Source organism: Pinus tabuliformis, chromosome 1_2, assembly GCF_031772625.1.
Source record: "Pinus tabuliformis cultivar Carrire ecotype Pingquan chromosome 1_2, CPIR1, whole genome shotgun sequence".
NCBI lineage: Eukaryota > Viridiplantae > Streptophyta > Pinopsida > Pinales > Pinaceae > Pinus > Pinus tabuliformis.
This window is the reverse complement of record NC_142298.1, coordinates 1,297,391,265-1,297,410,264: the sequence shown is the minus strand read 5'-3', so window position 1 is coordinate 1,297,410,264 and position 19,000 is coordinate 1,297,391,265.

Below are 19,000 nucleotides of genomic sequence, written 5' to 3'. Positions count from 1 at the left end.
GAACAAGAACAATGTGACTTCGAGCAAAGCGACAAATCCTCGTCACCCAAAACCAAGGAGGAAGACCAGTCTGCGCAACGCGGTGGTAGTGATGAGGGGTAGAGCACCCCATTTAGGCTAAGGAAACACAGAGAATAGTAGCAACAGGAGGGTTCCCGCAAAAAGGTGAATTCGGCTAAAATGCAGATGGATCCCATCACCCTAACAAAGGGCGATCTCGACAAGATCGTGATAAGGTGCGTGACACTACAACCAAACTTTTGCAACAATTTGAGCAACAGTACATGTAGTCGTTGGGAAATTTCCAGAAGGATTTGCATGAGCTGCAGATCCAAACTGGCAGAATACAGGTGGGTGCAGGTCAAGTGAGCGCCGCACAAATGAACTTGGCACCGGTAACAAGTTAGGTTGCATAACTAGTAAGGATAGTGGACCTTAAAATAGTTGTTGTGCCAAAAGGACCCCTGAGTGTGGAATCAGCTAATGACAAGATCATCATAAGTACCCTAAAGAACATCGGCCTCAATATTGCAATGCTCCCCAACGAATTTCTTCATGTGCTGCAGACAGGAGTGACAGCGGAACTGAGATCTCGGGAGCAACACGTTCTCAGTTTAATAAGCGAGTACCAGGTGAATAATAAACAAATTTTCACCGAGAAGATGTAGGCCCTGAAGAAAATGGATACTATCTAGGCGCAGAGCTCCCTGTTGGCAGTCGCGGTTGTAGAGGCGTGCATAATAGTGTCATAATTGCACATACCTGAGGATGCACAACCCAAAGCCAAGATCTAGAAACTAGCTGCAGGCAATCGCGATGAAAAAGCAGAGGTGGAAAGAGTTCAATATGAACTCAACATGAAAATCATGGAGCTACAGCTCAAATCATAACCCTCGACTCCGCCGTAGGTCAAGTAACAGTGAGGAGCTACCATCAAGGAAGGGATGGCTACTATGGATGTAGCAGTCGTTGATTGCACAACTTTGTTTGAATAGGAAATGGAGTTTGTGATGACCGTGCAGGAAGACCCCAACCTGCAGATATTGAACATAGAGATCCATGAGCTCCAAAAGCAGTATGATGAATTTAGGGCAACGACGCGCTCAATTTCTACAGCGCAGCGCCTCACCAATTTGCAGGAGGGGAAGCAGCTCCTCGCACAGGTGGAAGCAGATCAGACAAAATAGGTAGTACTTAAGACCAGGTTGGGTCCTTGGTTGGAAGAATCCTACCAAGTCTCAACAAACATTCAAGGGAAGCTGACGAACTTGAAACTCACACAACAGAGGATCAAGTTGGTCAGTGAAGGACCAGCGACAGAGCATCTCATCAAACAATTGACGCAGGCAGCTACACAGAACGTTACTGAGGTAGCAGTTGTGCAGGTGGAGCTATGGGATCTTCGCAGTAAGATCACCGCGCCAGCCAAGTGACTCGAGGAGTCACAACCTTTGTGTTGGGGGCCTATTGGGATGGGGTCCCCTAGGTTAGTTTTGGGTTAAAAACCCAAGTTTTGGTGCAAAAATATGTAAAGTTTCCGTGAATTATGGATGGGGAGCGCATAGGTAGATAGGAGTCAACAAGGGTTTTTACCCTCGTTTATGTAAAATATTGAGTCAGTTTTGAGATCTACCCTTGGTCTGTGGACCATGGGATTGTATAAATAGGTGTTTCTTAGAGAGTCTAAGGCAGATATATGTTTTTCCATGGGTACAACGAATGGAGTCTTAAATATTTAGCAAGTATTAGAGGAGGAAAAGGCTCTACAAATGAGTGTGCAAAGGCCTAGAATAGTGTCTGCAGCTGAGTGGGCGGATCCCTGCAACTGAGTGCGCAGGGAAGTTTGAGTCTGTAACTTTGTACTAAAGACCAATAAAGAAGATTGTTGGATAAATTCATATGTTTTATCTGTTTCCTTCTATTGTTTATGTTTGTGATATATGTTGTGATGAGATAATGTCTTTATGAAATAATGATGTATTGATGCGCGAATCTACTAGATAAGTCTTATTAATTGAATGCAATGCATGTTAAGTATTTACGCGAAGGTTATAATACTTTCTGTTAAATTTTATTAAGCACATCTGTGTGGATTTTGATCTGAGGCTAGTCTATGAAAATTAGATAGCCTATCTATTAAAGGTCCGCAAAATCCAATCGTAGACCTTTGCGGAGGTCTAGAGTCCATTTGAAGGAAACTACAATGCCAAACCCTAGGGGCTTAAAGATCTGCGCGAAGGCAGATCTAGGACATAAAAAGGACATCGCACTGATCTCTGGGTGCGGAAACTTGGTTCTAGCATCCCCCATACTGCTTCGAGTGAGACTTCAGTCCGCGCTATGCGGGTTTTGTTTGGCACAACTAAATCTGAACCTGGGCCAGGACCCATTAAGCCAACATAAAAACAAACAAAAACAAAAACAAAAAACCAACAAACAAACAAACAAAAACAAATAAACAAACAAACAAAACAACAAAAAACAAAAAGAAGAAATTAATTTTAAATTAATGATATCTCCCTCATCTGGACTTCGATTCAAGTGATTTGTTTTTAGAAATTGGGTGATTTTTCAAGAAGAGCTCAAATATGCAACTATTTTTCCAAAATTCCCCACCAAAACTACAAAAATTTACTGGAGATCTGCCATCCACGAATTGTCGTCAGAAAAGTTTCTGCAAAACAGTTGATTTTAAATCAGCGATATTCCCCTCATCCAGACTCCAATTTGACTTATTTATTTTTTGAATTTGGGTGTTTTTTTGCAAGGAACCCAGATCTGCTATTTTTTTTTTAATATTTTGCACCAAACTTTTCAAATCTGATTTGCTAACTTGCCACCCAAAAAATTCCTGCAAAAATGAAAAACAAATTATCCCCCTCTTTGCCCAAGAAAGTGATCTGATACCACTTGTAGTAGATCTGACCTGAAAATATATTAAAATGCCCAATATTCTCAATATATAACATGATATATGATAGAACTTCATATCTTTATTAATCTCAAAACCCTTGAGGTAGGGTAACACCATACAATTACTCCTTAAGGAAGGAGATCACTCCACAAGCCATATGTTTGTCAATACAATAATCCTTGACTTCTCTCAATGGGGAGTCTCTAGCCTCTATATAGGCTTCATACATACAATACCATGGGTAGGTACTATGGGTAACTACCATGGGTCTCTAAACACCATACATCTAATACCATGGGCTTATCACATTATTTCCTAACTACTTGTGGTCCCTTGTATAATTTGAGCTACCCACTTTATTTACGAACTATGGTCCATTTATTTATCATCCTTAAACATTACATCATATTATTCCCTTGGGTACCTCCCTATGTACCCCATATTATCCCCCCTAGGTATACTACACGAAATTTTTTCTCTATTGTGAATCCAACTCTAATACCATGTAGAAATTATGTTGTATATTTGCAACTACTCGTGACGTTTTTAATCAAAATCACAAGACACAAACCTACTCTACTACTCTGCAGAAAGTAATTCACAATCTAGAACAAAAATTTCAAACATGGAATAAGAAATAACACACATGCACACAATATTGTTCCTTGGGAAATAAATCTTCTAAAAATCCCAATGCATGCTTGCATTAATCGGATGAATAGAGATGTATTATGATTCCTTTGCTCAACTAAGAACAACATGCAAGTGCATAACCTATCTATCTGCTCACTGAGAATATTTGGCCTAGACTTAGCAAATTTCAACCTCTGATTGAGCCCCTATTTCCTTGTGCAATTCCTAGAGAAATTAGGCCCCTATTATTTAGGCATTTCTCCAAAATGGATTGCGCAATTCCTCAGGTTGATCATCAGGTTGCATGCAACAACTGTACAGTCGAGAATAGTCTACAACTGATGTTACACTGCCTTGGAATCTCCACCTCAACTAGGTAACTCGAATTATCTACATGCACTAGATATTTTGGGTTGATTGATCAATTAACTGGATGATCATTGAGTTTGACTGAAGTCCCACTGCACAACTAATCTTCCACTATTTTTCCAATAGTTGGAACTAGTTTAACTGAAAACAACTTGAGATAACAGACTTCGATTGCTACAAATTAGCAATCACACATACTTAACTGAACTCTAACTCCTCCAGCTCAAGTTTACTAAGTAAACTAGGTGAAATAAGCCATGTCACACAAGTTAACTGCATCCAAGTTGTTTGTTGATGTGGAAATTCGAATTTTCTCAATTTAATCAAGGAAAAATCAAATTGAGAATTTCTTGTTGCATTTTTCAATAGTTATAGTGACCTAACTTTCTACTGCTTACACCAACCCTATGTGCAATCCCTTCATCAAATTTTCCTCCTATTGTGCATTGTATAGTTCTAATGGATAATATGTCCATCTTTAGGTCACTGCAGTGCTCAACTACACAATTCTAAAGTCTTCTACTCAAACACTGTGCATTACGCAGTTACAGTTCCTAGTCTTGTCAGTCTTGCTGACTAAACCTACATGATGTGTAGTACCTTATCTTGCCTTGATTCCTACTGCACATTGCACAGTTCTAGTGGACATCATGGTCTTCCCTCAGTTCTTTCATACCTCAACTGCACAATCCCTGCTTCCTCTTCCTTCAGCACTATGCATTTTGCATCCTCAATGAGAAGGTTCATAACCCTTGTCTACTAGACTTTCCCACTACACAAAATCTTGAAGAGCCTTCCCTTATTTCACATTTTCTAGCTTGACTCCCTCTGAAAGGTGACTATACCAATCTCGGTCTTATTGTACCTTTTTTTGTCCCCCAACTCAATGTGCATCTACATGTCTTTCTCCTCTAGGTCACTAAAAAAGTCTCTACATGTTGTCATGTGGAACAAGGCACTTGAATCCAAGTACCACACTCTCCCCATCATTGTGTTTTCCATGCATGTGATAAGGGTAAAGTCAAGCTCGAACTATGAATCAAAGGATTCCCCTGCTGCTCCTCTTGAGACCTTCTTGCTTGCCTTTTTGTATGGACACTTCATGGCATTGTGCCCAAATTCATGACAATGGAAGAATTTAATTTTGGACAAATATTTATTCTTTCCCCCTTGGTTGGATTTTGGTTTAGATTGAGATTGCTTCCCTTTTCCCTTCTTTCCGTTTCCAACCAATGCAAAATTTTCTTCATCCTCGCCCTTGGATGAGGTCCCATCTCTGGCTTTCTACCTTATTTCCTCCTATACCAAATTGTACCATAAACATTCCTAATTTATTAGGTTCTCCCTCCCATTCATCGAATCTTGGTAGTTATGCCAGCTCTTTGGAAGGCCTAGAAATACTAGGCTTGCCAAGTCATCTTCTCGAACATTAACACCAACCCTGATCTAGGTCCGGGTGTGACAAAGAACCCTTCCAAGACCTTTTACTTTCGTGGTGTGTTAAATTTCATTTTTAAAAGAACATGAGTGAATACATGTGCATTTTGTAAAGAAGAGGAACATGTCAATCATCAGCAACATAAAAACAAAAGTGTTGATAACGGAGTTCATCCTGGAGGGCCTACGTCTCCTGGCCCCGGTGTCAAGATGGTGTAGGCTACTGCATTAAGTGCCATAAATAGTGATGATGTACACAAGAGATGATGTCACAATCATACAAGGAAAATTCCCTCACGCAGGAGTTTCTCTAAGGGATGTTCCACTACATGAACTCTTAGTCAAAAGATTCCTATTAGTGTGACACAAAACTCATTCATGATGATCATCCCACCAACATGGCATAAAAGGGATTTCAAAACAAACGTGCATGGCGACACATGAGTATCCCATCAACATTCAACAAAGGGATCTCAAAATACAACATGATGAGTCATGACAACAAGTACATCACATAGGCAATTACGCGTCACATCAAGCAAGAATCATAAAAATGAGTAAGTAACAGGATCCCACATCAAACATCAAGCAAGGACCTGTGCAGCACAATACATAAAGAAGAAGTACATGAACACTGCATATACCTCACAACCAAGGGCCATCTGAAGAAGTGGATGTCAAATTGCTGAAGTTGTTCATTCCATCGATCTCACGGCATCAATCGCATGGAAATAGTTGCTCGCACATGAATGCTGACACCTGCATTCCACTTAGAAAAGTGTCTGAATAATAGAATGAGAGAATGACAAATCTGAATGCACCATCAGATTTGTGGCATCGAATAGTGCAAAATCAACTGTCCAATTTTTGAATTCTGAGAAATTGAGAATCTAGGGCTTAATGAATCTTTTAGATTCCCCCTAGATTCCTCAAAGATTCTGCTCCATGGGTGGACTGGAAATCTACAACTCAAATGGCAAATCTATCCTCACCATTGTGATCCCTGTGGACAACTGTGAAAAATAACTATAAACTTGACTATATTCCGACTTGCAGAAAAATTACCTCCTCGGGAAAGTTTCAAGGATCATGGTTCCATTCCCTGTTTCTGCAGCAGTCATGGTTCCACCTGCATACTGAAAAATAGCTGAAAAATGCAGAACTTTGATGGAGATATGGGCAGCGCGATTGCATTCGTGGCGTTGAGAAGTGCTGAAACCATATAAAATTTGCCAAAATCTAACAAAGTGAAAATTCGGCCCTCCTGCAAAATGTTGCCTTGAACTGCATGTACTGCCTTCCTCTTCCTCAAAATCCGTGCCCACTCCTGGTTCCTCCATCTCCCCGCACTGTGAAAATGAAAGTTCATTTAAGGTTTGGAGGGCGGATTACCCAATGAAATGGTTGGGCGTAATGGTTAAGTTAAGTGGTTTGTTGAGGAGGGGTCGGGTGGTCAAACCTCGCCCACTCCAAAATAACATTGTTTTGGTTAACCATTTTTTTAAATGGTGAAATTTTTTTTGGGTGCATTAAAGTTTGAACCGGCGTTGTATTTCATGGGTTGTATTAAACATTGGTGGGTCGTTTGGAGGTGGTACTCATTTAATGGGTTGCGTTATTTTTATGGGTGGTAGTATCGTTTGTGGGGCCGGCCCACATGGGCCGGGCGAGTTTGACCCCCACCGATCCCTAACTAATGGCGCGTTTGTAAGGGGTTTCAGGGTGTGGGCCGGGTCCACCGGAGGTGCTCGTGCCCACCCCCGTGACAATGTATTGTATATGGTGGAGGGCTCAGTGGGGTGATGGCTACCGAGCCAAACTTTAATAATTTTTAATTTCTGCAAGGTTTTGGGTTAGGTCGACAGGGGTCATGGCCCATCGACCCTTATAAAAAAATTGTAATGTAACTTTGGGGTGGCAGGGGTGGTGGCCCGCCACCTCATTTATAATTTTTGTTTGATTTTTAAAAGAGGGGGTCATTTCCAAAGTTTAAGAAAATAAGGAATATTGGGAAAATTAATGAGGCCGCAATTTCAACTAATTCTGGGAGCTAGGTTTCATGCCTTGGGGTCGGTCAAATTGTAGGACACTTAAACCTGGTCCACAGCGCAACTTTGACCAAAACTTTGACTGGATCATTCTCCTTCATACGAGCTTGGATTGACGAACCGTTCCCACCTCCGTGATCAAGACGACGAGATCTATGCTTTGGTCCTGGGTCAAAAAAATTCTGAGCACTTTGATTTTTGAGCATTCATAAGCCCTCTTTGTCCTGTGTGTGTCTCTGGAGCCACCTGTATCAATCCTCCCCACTGAGGAGCTTTTGGTCCTCCAAAAGCATGAACAATAATATGCAACTTCTTTGTACCCTGTCTGCATCACAAGTGTCCTAAAACGGTCTCGCTTCCATCTCCTTCACCTTGTTCTTCAGAGCCTTAAGCAACGAGCCAAAACCTACTACCTCTACAACCTGTAGTACATTATTTTGCAAGTTACATGCTTGACTTTCATGACCAACGAATGACCCAAACGTCCCACACTTGCCACGAGTTTATAACACATACTCGGTGCTCAAGTTTACATCAAGATGGACGCAAGACCTCAGCTATGACAACAAGGCCAACCTATCATTGTTGCTTCAACAAGTGATGGAAAACACATCATCACTGTAACACATGATTTACAAAGATAAGGCCGACACTATTTTTTCTTTCGACAAGTGATGGAAACCCGACATCACTTTCAGAGTTTAGCATGCAACACAAAATAAGACCAAACATCATTGTTGTTGAACAAGTGATGGAAAACACATCATCACTTTTACATCTTAAAATGCAACCAATGATTTACAAAAGCATGACCATGAAATGATAACATGTCTAGAAAGCATTTTTCACTTATCAATGTGAATGGGTCACCTCCTTGTGGCAGTTTTGCTTGTCGAACAACTGCTTCACCTGGTTCATGCACCGACACTTTGTCTTTAAGATGCTGCTCTGGATGGAGCCTCCAACAAGTGGCTCTTTGATGGCCACTTCTATCGCAATGACTGCAATAGGTTTTCTTCCTCCAAATCTGCTTAACATGTTTCTTTACATGTTGTTGAGAGGGTCTTTCATGCCTCGTCCTTTTGTGTGCTGCCATTCTTTTCCAACACTTAGAAAATGTATGGTTATGTAATCCACAAAAGGTACATGTTTTTCAATTCCATGATTACGTTCATCTCTAACAACATGATTATAATAGAAATGAGCATTCGAAGATCGAAATTGGTTATACCTTCCCTTGTCATCTTTGATGTCGTTATGGCGATGATAGCTTGCCTCAACTCTTTCCTTGCAATGGGAACTGCCATGGGATGATGGGGATGTTTTCCCATCATTCTCTTTCCCCGACGATTTCGATGATGTCTTGGAAGAATCTAACACCTTCGAGCATTCTCCTTTGGTGTATCTCGAGCCTGCAAATTGAAGTCCCTGCACTACCTTCAATGGTTGGGTTATGCCTTGGTTATTAACACCAATTTATTTTTCCTCCTCATGCCTTGTCCTAGTAAGGAGCCTCATGTTTGTGCCTGTAATTGGGATCTCCACATCTCCAACAGAATTCATACTATGTGACGACGAAACCGAAAGAAAATCAACATCTTTTACCTCCTCTGTCGATTTGGAAAGAACTGATGAGGGTTGTTCATCATCTATTGTTGGTGGTTCACTTGTTGTCTCAGTAACTTTCCCACCTTCTTTTCTAACATACCCAAGTCCTATTCGACATGGTAATTCCTCTACTTTCATGGGGTTGACAATGCCTTGGCCATTAACACCCAAACCTTTTCCTTCATACCCCATTCTCTTCAGTAGTTTGAAGCCAATTCCTATGGTATGATTTTCAAAAACAGCGAAATTATCATCAGGAAACATACATGAAGATGGAGAACTACTTTTTACCTCACATGGGTCACACTACAGCTTTTCCAAGGCCTTGCCCTTTGCTTACAGTTTTCGTAGCAAACTTTGTTTTTCCTATTTCTCTTCATGTAGACGCATCTTCAATTCAGCGTTCTCTGTTTGAAGATTATGTTTGTCTTGCTTCAATTCTTCCATGGCCTCTTCTGTGGCTTGCAACTGAAGCTGCAATCGCTCCTTTTCCTTTGTCTCTTTCTGTAGAGTTTCATACATTATCTCTACCCTTTTGGAAATTTTGAGCATCGTCTCGTACATCGCTTTTCCATCCTCTGTCATTGCACGTTCCATTGTTCACGCTGCAATTTACATACACACAAAGACCACTCTGATACCACTTGATCCAGGTCCAGGTGTGATGAAGGACCCTTCCAAGACCTTTTACTTTCGTGATGTGTTAAATTTCATTTTTAAAAGAACATGAGTGAATACATGTGCATGTTGTAAAGAAGAGGAACATGTCAATCATCAGCAACATAAAAATAAAATTGTTGATAACAAAGTTCGTCCAAGAGGGACTACGTCTCCAGGCCCCAGTGTCAAGATGGTGTAGGTCACTGCATTAAGTGCTGTCAATAGTGATGATGTACACAAGAGATGATGTCGCGATCATATAAGGAAAATTCCCTCACACAGGAGTGGCTCTAAGAGATGTTCCACTACAGGAACTCTCAGTCAAAAGACTCCTATCAGTATGACACAAAACTCATGCACGATGAGCATCCCACCAACATGGCATAAAAGGGATCTCAAAACAAACATGCATGGCGACACATGAGTATCCCATCAACATACAACAAAGGGATCTCAAAACACAACATGATGAGTCATGACAACAAGTACATCACATAGGCGATTCTGCGTCACATCAAGTAGGAATCATAAAAATGAGTAAGGAATAGGATCCCACATCAAACATCAAGCAAGGCCCTGTGCAGCATAATACATAAAGAAGAAGTACATGAACATTGCATATACCTCACAACCAAGAGCCATCTGAAGAAGCAGATGTCAAACTGCTGAAGTTGTTCATGCCATCGATCTCATGGCATCAATCGCATGGAAATTGTTGCTCGCACATGAATGCTGACACCTGCATTCCACTTAGAAAAGTGGTTGAAGAAAATAATAAGAGAATGAGAAATCTGAATGCACCATCAAATTTGTGGTGTCGAATAGTGCAAAATCGATTGTCCAATTTTTGAATTCTGAGAAATTGAGAATCTGGGGCTTAAGGAATCTTTTAGATTCCCCCTAGACTCCTCAAAGATTTTGCTCCATGGATGGACTGGAAATCTGCAACTCAAATGGTGAATCTAACCTCACCATTGCGATCCCTATGGAACCGTGAAAAACAACTATAAACTTGAATATATTCCGACATGTAGAAAAATTACCTCCTCAGGAAAATTTCAAGGATCATGGTTCTGCAGCAATCATGGTTCCACCTACATACTGAAAAATGGCCGAAAAAATCAAAAATCCGATGGAGACAAGAATAGCACCATTGCGTTCATGGCATCAATAAATGCTGAAACCATATAAAATTTGTCAAAATCTGATAATGTGAAAATTCGGCCCTCCTGCAAAATGCTGCCTCGAACTGCATGTACTACCTTCCTCTGCCTCAAAATCCGTGCCCGCTCTTGGTTCCTCCATCTCCCCGCACTATGCAAATGAAAGTTCATTTAAGGTTTGGAGGGCAGATTACCCAATGAAATGGTTGGGCGTAATGGTTAAGTTAAGTGGTTTGTTGAGGAGGGGTCGGGTGGTCAAACCCTGCCCACTCCAAAATAACATTGTTTTGGTTAACCATTTTTTTAAATGGCGCAAATTTTGTTGGGCGCATTAAAGTTTGAGCTGGCATTGTATTTCATGGGCCGTATTAAACGTTGATGGGTCGTTTGGAGTTGGTACTCATTTAATGGGTTGTGTTACTTTTATGGGTGGTAGTACTGTTTATGGGGCCGGCCCACGTGGGTCGGGCAGGTTCGACCCCCAGTCCCAAACTAATGGCACGTTTGTAAGGGGTTTCAGGGTGTGGGACGGGTCCACTGGAGGTGGCCCGTGCCCACCCTCATGACAATGTATTGTATATGGTGGAGGGCTCCGCGAGGTGATGGACGCTGAGCCAAACTTTAATAATTTTTAATTTTTGCAAGGTTTGGGGTTAGGCCAACGACGGTCATGGCCCGTCGGCCCTTATAAAAATTTTGTAATGTAAATTTGGGGTGGCAGGGGTGGTGGTCCGCCACCTCATTTATAATTTGTGTTTGATTTTTAAAAGAGGGGTTCATTTCCAAAGTTTAAGAAAATAAGGGATATTGGGGAAATTAATGATGCCACAATTTTGACTGATTTCAGGAGCTAGGTTTCATGTCTCGAGGTCGGTCAAATTGTAGGACACTTAAACCTGGCCCACAGCCCAACTTTGACCAAAAATTTGACTGGCTCGTTCTCCTTCATACGAGCTTAGATTGACGAACAGTTTGCACCTCTACAATCAGGACGACGAGATCTATGCTTTGGTCCTAGGTAAAAAACATTTTGAGCACTTTTATTTTTGAGCATTCATAAGCCCTCTTTGTCCTGTGTGTGTCTCTGGAGCCCCCTAGATCAAACCCCGACAAGTTCATCATGACATTGTGTGAACCTACTCAGATACCGCGAAATAGTGGCATTCTTCTGCATCTTGATACTTTGAATTTTATCATTGAGTGTCATCTTCTTATGGTCACTACATTCTCGAACAATTATGTTAGTGCATTCCACATTGCGAGCGGAGTTTATTTTCAGTAGAGATTTGAGACAATGTGATCTCGTACTCCATCCAAGAATCAAGATTATCTCCTCGCCTTGGCTACATCTTTCTTCCACTGAGTAAGGTTTTGAGCATCAAATTCCAGTGGTTTTGCAGCATTTGTCTTGGTGTATTCTAGCAATCCATTGTCATCCAATATTTCCTCCATGTTATCCTTCCATGCGATGAAATTAGAGTTGCTTTCCAAGGCATACTCTAGCCTCATTCTATTGAAGGCCATCTTCTCAGCTCTAAAGAGATCATTCTGCACTGAACTTCAAATCCTATCCTCCTGATAAACAAATTCGAAATTTTTTCTCTAGTGCGAATCTAGCTCTAATACCATGTAGAAATTATGATGTAGATTTGCAACTAATCATGAATTTTTTAATCAAAATCACAATACACAAACCTACTCTACTGCTATGCAGAAATTAATTCATAATCTAGAACAAAAATTTTAGATATGCAATAAGAAACAACACACATGCACACAATATTTTTCCCGAGGAAATTAATCTGCTAAAAACCCCAATGTCTTCTTGCATTAATTTGATGAATAGAGATGTATTACAATTTCTTTTTTCAACTAAGCACAACCTGCAAGTGCATAACCTATCCATCTGCTCACTGACAAGCTCTGACCCAGACTTAGTCAATTTCGGCCTCTGCTTGAGCCCCTATTTCCTTGTGAAAATATTTGGGAAATTAGGCCCCTATTATTTAGGAATTTCTCCAAAATGGATTGCACAATTCCTCAGGTTGATCATCAGGTTGCATGCAACACATGTACAATTTGGAATAGTCTACAATTGATGTTACACTACCTTGGAATCTCCACCCAACTAGGTAACTCAAATTATCTACATGCACTAGCTATTTTGGGTTGATTGATCAATTAACTAAATGATCATTGAGTTTGATTGAAGTCCCATTGCACAACTAACCTTCCACTAGTTTCTCCAACAGTTGGAACTAGTTTAACTGAAAACAACTTGATATAACTGGCTTTGATTGCTACAAATTAGAAATCACACATTCTTAACTAAACTCTGACTCCTCAAACTCAAATTTACTAAGTAAACTAGGTGACATAAGCCATGTCACACAAGTTAGATACATCCAAGTTGCCTGTTGATGTGAAAAATTGAATTTTCTCAATTTAATCAAGAAAAAATAAAATTGAGAATTTCTTGCTGCATTTTTCAACAATTATAGTGACCTAACTTTCTACTACTTACACCAACCCTATGTGCAATCCCTTCACCAAATTTGCCTCCTATTACACATCGTACAGTTCTAGTGGACAATAGGTCCATCTCTAGGTCACTACAGTGCTCAACTACGCAATTCCAAAGTCTTCTCCTCAAACAGTGTGCATTGCGCAGTTACAGTGCCTAGACTTGTTAGTCTTGCTAATTGAACTTGCCTACTATGCAGTACCTTGTCTTTCCTTGCTTCCTATTATGCATTGCACAGTTCTAGTGGACAATAGGGTCTTCCCTCAATCCTTTCAGAGCTCAATTGTGCAATCCCTGCTTCATGTTCCTTAAGCACTACGCATTGCACATCCTCGATGAGAAAGCTCATCACCCTTGTCTACTGGACTTTCCCACTACAAAAAACCTCAAAGAGACTTCCCTTATTTCATATCCCGCAATTCTAGTGGAAAACATGGTCATCCCTTGGTCCCTGCAGTGCTTAATTGGACAATTCCTAGACCTTTTCTCTCAATCCCTTGTAGATTGTCCCATCACAATTAGTATGCTACATGAGAAAACACAAATAGAATAAGTGATTATAAGACTGATGTTGTCTTGTCATGAGTGAATTTCATTTGCAAGTGATATCATTTTACCATGACAAGATGATGTCAAGGAGCTTAGAAAGGAGAGGCACAAGGAGGACACTTGTGGAGATGAGACACAAAGATGTTATTATGCAGGGGTAAAGGAATCTTGGACCCAGATAAGGAGATGGAAACTCATGTTGACTTGGAAGGTTTCAACACTTATCTATACCTTTTGGAGGGTGAAGATGAAGTACAAGAAAAGATCTATCATGAATAAGTTAGAGTCATAGCATCAAAGAGAAGATATTGGCATCAATTCAATGAAGTTATATGGCACCGTCGCAAAGGCATGGATTCTCAAAGTGTTACCATAAGACTTATATGTTGTCAATGTATTTTTTTCCATAATTTGTGGAATGCAATATTGTATTTTCAGAGAAAATGTAAAAATGTAAAATGTGTAGAAGCCCGAGGGTCACACATGGAATTTGAAAAGTCACTAGAAATTCCTAGAGTCATGTAAAATCTCAAAGGTCACATAGGAATTCGAAAAGTAATATGGGAGCTCAAGAGTCATGAGGGAGGTCAAGAGTCACAAAGGAGGTGGAGAGTCACCTCATTTGTCATATATACACCCTCATATCTCAAGGAATTGAATTTTCACCTTAGCTTCTCTAGCTTTTCATAGGAGAGAAGATCATTCTTTGGAGGAGCAAGTGGTGACTTAATGTTCCACTACTCCAGCTAGTGTTGCATCATTGTAATTGTGTACTTGGAGCTTTCACTTAATATTTGAAGCTCTAAGAGATGGCGCACTTTCATGCATGTATCTTAGATATTGTAAGACTATTATTTTAATGTTTGTGGTATATGTTTGTGTCCATACATACTAGAGAAAATGAAATATTTTGTTATCTTTAGTATACATCTTGTTGAATGTGCGTTATTAATTTCTTTCATGATCGTTGTTACTATGTGAATTATTTCACAGGTCAACTAACAATTCTTTTTATGCTCTTGTGTTTGTTTACTAGAATAGTACTATTAATATTCTCTTAAAGGCTCACTCTTTCTACTATGTTCGTGGAAAAACCCTATATATGTTGCAACCATATGCTTCACAGTGTCAACTTGCTTATCTCAAATTTTGGGCATAATCTCGTATGTTAATAATTGCAGCCAAGGAAAATCTCCAAGAATAATGGTGGTCGGGCCTATTATCTGGATGGGGCTCCTAATCCAAACAGTTTGAGGTCTAGTTGGGACTTCATACCGGGGAGACCCCCTTGTGTTGGCGGACTTCTAACACCATCAACATGCAGGTACAAAATGTTCACTATGCATAGTACATACATGCACTTTCATTGTACATAGAATAATTTCATTGCGGATACAAAGCTTTCATTGTGTGAAAGGTGAAAATGCATAAGAAACCAATATATTATATTTCTCAGTATTTGCTTGATATGAATATCGAGACTCTGCACAATGTATCAATCCGCATAAGGAAAATCTTGCAAAGAAAGATTTCATTGTGGGCACTAAATTTTTCGGGCTTTCTATTCCTCAATGCATGCTCAACATGAATTTTCGGGCTCTACACAATGGACAAACATGTACCTCTGTACACATTCCCCTCCGCAAAAATAAAATGATATGTGATATTACTTAGTATTTGCTCAATATGTATTTATGGATTCCATTGTATGAACCCGCACTTCTGCACTTCAAACAATGTATCAAAAAATCTGAATATTTTGTTATAATTCTAAGACATATTGTTAATTGACCACATGTGGTGGATGCAGAGGTGCAGAGAAAACTAAGCAGAGTTTCCTTTCATTGTGTGCAGTACGAAAGTGCAGACGCAACAATGGCAACACATAGCCAAAACGATTGTCAAAACAAAGAATTCTCGAACAACAACAAAACATGTATCCCGCATTTTGTGTGCAGTGCGGAGATGCGAATAATGACAAAAATGTGTACCCTACATTTCCTTAATCAATTAATTAGCAATAGAGGTAGGGATTATGCTATGTTGCAGCTATTAGTCTTGTTTGTATAATGAAGTCCACTCATAAAAAAGAAGGGTACTAAGCTTTGGATCTTTGTTTTTTCATTTTTTATTTTATAAGGCGAAAAATTCTATCATAATGGATAATGAGGACAATCATGAAATTTAACATGTCATGTTTCCTTATGTTTATGAAAAATGAACTTAATTGTATCATAACATATATTGAGGACAATAGTAAATGTAATTATGCCATGTTTCTTTATGTTTATGGAAGAATAACTTTTGGTTGAAGGAAAGGACTATGGTGATTTTTTCTAGTTGATTTTATATTAATTATATTTTGATTATAAATATTTACTTATTTTGCTATTATAAAATATTAGGCAAGTAAATTTGTATCTTGTGATATATTAAAATTTTGTTTTTTAATCAATTAGCTAGTGCGGAATTGCAAAGAAGCTATGATTACAAATAGGAAAGAACAAAGAAATAGCAAGAAGCATATAAAAATGGTGTCTATAAGCTTATATCAACGTCATCTACTAATATTTTTTATTTTCTCTCTTACAAATTGCGCATTAAATATATATGTGCTAAAATTAATTATTTTTCAGTTTCATATAAACTTCTATTTATACAAATTTATATAAATATTTAAATAAATACTAAATATTTAAAATGTATATAAGTTTGTGTAAATGTTTTATTTTATATCTAACCATTTATACAAACTTTCCATTAGAAAACTTAAATACTTTTTTTCACTTTTGAAATAAATAATTATTATCCTTTGTCTAAATAAATTATTTTTATGTTTTGTTAGCACTGTGTAATATTTCAATCAATCAAAGATCCTAGTCTTTGTACCATTCTAACATGTCATCCATCATCTCACCCATTCACTCTTGACCCTACCTTGATTACCTTCTCGCCCTCCCGAGTACCTTTTAGTTATTAATGTTTTAATTTTATTATGATTCATCTTAAAGAATACTTAATTATTATTTTTTTATTTAATTAATAATATATATATATTCTCTAAATTACCCAAGTTTGATTAATTCTTAATTTCTTTTAATCTTTTTTGAATATTTTATTCTTGTTTTAATTTTTAACTCTTTTTATTTTACTAAAGAGTTTAAAAAGAGTTTAATTTTTAAACTCTTTTTATTTTACTAGTTACCTCTCGGGGGCAAGCTCTTGCCCATATCGTCAGTGAAGCCCCAGCTCCCACTGTCCTGGTGGTCCAGGCCTCACTCGATGAGGCTTTGAAGTTCTCTGAAATAGTGCCCTAATCTGCCAATTCAATGGTTTTTGGCCGCGGTTGAGAGCTCTCCACTGTTGGATCTCGGAGGTACGGAAGCCTCTAATTTCTAATGCAATTAATATCTACCCCTGTGCTAGGGGTTTCTTTATAGTAGATTTTGAAAACCCTGAGAGTAGACAATGTATTCTAGATTCCGGTCCTTGGTTTTGGGAAAAGTCAGGCCTATTCATGAGGCCATGGAACCCATCATTCAATCCCTCAACAATAGTCATAACCTCAGCACCAGTTTGGGTGAGATTGCCAAACCTACCCTTGAATCTCTGGAATTTCTCTTCACTAAAAGCCATTGGAAATGCAATTGGGAAATTTTACTGCAGGTGCCCAGAAACAGAGGAATATGCTAGAACCACCTATGCACGCATCTGTGTAGAAATGGACTTCAGTGTGGGATTCCCAGCTGAAATACACCTAACAAGTAAAGACTATGTGTGGAACCAGAAACTCGATTATGAAAGTGTCCTCTTCAGATGTCGATCTTGCTTTGAGACAGGCCACCTAGCCGAAAATTGCCCAAAAGCCTCCCAGAAAAATTCTGCTAGAAAAAATCACCACAGATCTACATGGTGGGAAGAAGCACAAAAGGAACACTACACTGTCATCAAAGAAGAATACTCTCGAGAAAACTCTGAATCACAAGAAATCGGACGAGAAAGAAACAACTCTCAAGACAAGAAGGGGGAAAGCCCCGCCCAACAACAAAAGAGTGAACTCGACAAGCCCTCAAGCATCAACAGTTATGAGGGTTCGAATACCGCACAAAATAAATCTTCATTTAACAGCAAAGCAGATCTCCTATACCAAACTTCTTCTTCGACTATCTTCAAAAGGACGAACACAGTAGATCGCGAAGCTAAGACACCAATGTCCCAAGAATCAGAAGAGATGAAGGAGATGCAAGATAAAGAAAATTGGAAGACCGTAGAGAAAAAAAAGAAAGCTACAGCACCAATCTCGCCAAGAAAGACGAGGAGCCAAACAATTAGAAACTAAGAAAGAAAATTATAGGTCTGATAGACCAATATGGTCTCAGTGGACGTTAACATCATCATCATCATCATCATCCTAACCTTTTTATTAATTTTATGCTAACCCTTTTATTAATTTTATGCTAACCCTTTTAATTTAATTTTATGCTAACCCTTTTATTAACTAATTCTTAAATTAAAAAATTTAATTCCTATTTTAATTATTTCATTCTTTAAGTCTCTTAAATCTTTCTTAAACAATATTGTCAATTTTTCAAAAATAATAAGTGCTAATTATTAATTTAATCATTATTTTCTAATTTCCTTTTAATTGTCAAAAGTGACTTTGGTCAAAGATTTTATAATTATTATTCATTCTTTTTTCACTGTTTACTCACTAGGCTCTCTTTCATCATATGAATAATTGTGAAAGTCTCCAATCGCTGATACAAATATTACGGAGTGTTATTCCAGAAATCTCCAACTATATAAATAATTGTAAAAAACTCCAAAAAACTCCAATCACTAATATTTTTATGTTTTTTAAATTTTCTATAATAATAAAAACTAGAAACTCATAATTAGTTATTATTTATTAAATTTTATAATAATTTAAAATTTAAAATTAAATAGAATTCTCTAAATTTTAAATAACTGAATTATGAAAAGGAAAATAATTGGAAATTTTTTTCTGTTGGAATAAAATAATATATAAATTTTGTGTGGTTTAGAATGGTTAAGGAGTCGTGTGGACGACGTAATTCACACTATTTCATTTCAC